Source organism: Octopus bimaculoides, chromosome 4, assembly GCF_001194135.2.
Source record: "Octopus bimaculoides isolate UCB-OBI-ISO-001 chromosome 4, ASM119413v2, whole genome shotgun sequence".
Classification (NCBI taxonomy): Eukaryota; Metazoa; Mollusca; class Cephalopoda; order Octopoda; family Octopodidae; genus Octopus; species Octopus bimaculoides.
The window spans coordinates 101,773,132-101,774,662 of NC_068984.1; the positions used below are offsets into that span (position 1 = coordinate 101,773,132).

The 1,531-nt window shown below is 38.8% G+C and overlaps 2 protein-coding genes across 7 annotated transcripts in view; one reads left to right on the forward strand and one right to left on the reverse strand.

Annotated features, from left to right (window-relative positions):
- Nucleotides 1-1,531, reverse strand: part of LOC106878792 (uncharacterized) — a 78,910-nt gene that overhangs the window by 65,023 nt on the left and 12,356 nt on the right. The window lies entirely within an intron of this gene.
- LOC106868157 (uncharacterized) overlaps nucleotides 1-1,531 on the forward strand; it is a 49,196-nt gene that overhangs the window by 42,092 nt on the left and 5,573 nt on the right. The window lies entirely within an intron of this gene.

The following is a 1,531-nucleotide window of genomic DNA, read 5'->3' on the forward strand; positions in this document are numbered from 1 at the left end:
TATATATATATATATATATATATATATATATATGGGTTTATTTGTGTGTGGATATATCTATACATATACTCCCAGAACCACACTAATAGCTTAGGAGTGAAATTTAGGATTTCTCAGTTTTCTGTGAATCAATTTTGATAAAACTTTTCCCAGCTGGTTTGCACACTAGGGCAACACCATTGTTATATTTTCATTATTCTGTGTAACATACTTTCTTTTTTATTTCAGATTATTCAGTTTTTGGGTGAATCACATTTACAGCATCTTTCCACTCTAAGAACAGTGGGATGTGGAAAAGGCCTTAATGATGAAAAGTCTGTCATCATCAAGGAAAGTGCTAAAGGCACCTCTCTTCATGCCACTGTAGAGAAGTTAAGTCGTCATGAGGACACGGTTAGATGATTCCTGAAGGATCCTTCACCAAGGAAGAAACGATTCGATTGTGAAACCTCCAAGACTGTGACAGCTAGGAATTTAAGGACTATTGGCCGCAAGTTATATGAGAAACCAGTACAAACAAGCAAAGCCATTCTCACTGCCTCCAGACTTCCTCATATACTGATAACCACCAGAAATCGCATCTTCAGGAGCATGGCTTCTGTGCAAGAAACTGCCTCCTTTAATGCCCTGTCACAGGAGTTTGGGGCTTCAACGGGCCCAAAAGTACATGACGTTAGACATGAGTTGTGTTCTGTTCACTGACAAAACCAAGGCAACTTTTGATGGACCTGATGGTTGGGCAAATGGTTGGGTCTATTTTGGAGATGAGTGTCACCAATGTTTACAGTGTCAATAACAGGGTGGAAGAGTCATGTTGTTGGCTGGTATCATTGGGGATAGACTAGTTGGCCCAGTCAGGGTGCCTGAAGGGGTTAAAGTGATTGCAGCCACCTACTGCAATCTCTTGAAGGAGGCCTTGGATCCTTGGTAGATGACATACTACTGTCACTTTTAAGAAATCTCATGTTCATGCATGACAATGCTTCTGCTAGGACCACCCAAACATTACTAGGGTCTTGTGGCATACAAGGTGAAAGGTTGATGGTGTGGCCACCAGCATCTCTGGATTTCAACCCTATCTTTGATCCATCATTAAACAAGATGTTTATGCTGATGGACGCCAATTTATGTCGAAAGACATCTTATGGGCAACCATCAAAGCTAGAGTGGAGGCAGTCCCACCTGCTATTATGAAGAAATTGACAGATTCCATGACTAATAGGGTTTTTGAAGTTATCTGTCGAAATGGCACTCATGTAGCTAAATAATAATTCATTATGTCAATAAATGTTATATTATTATGGTTTTCTGTTAAAAATATACTCAATGTATGCTTAATGTATCATTACCCTTCGTTTTCTGAAAAAACATGTCCAGATGGGCAATTTTCATTTAAAATTTATTAGCATGGTTCACCCTAAAACTGAAGAATCTGAAATAAAAAAGAAAGGACATTACACAGAATAATGAAAATATAACAACGGCGTTACCACAGTGTGCAAACCAGCTGGGTGTGTATGTATGTATATAT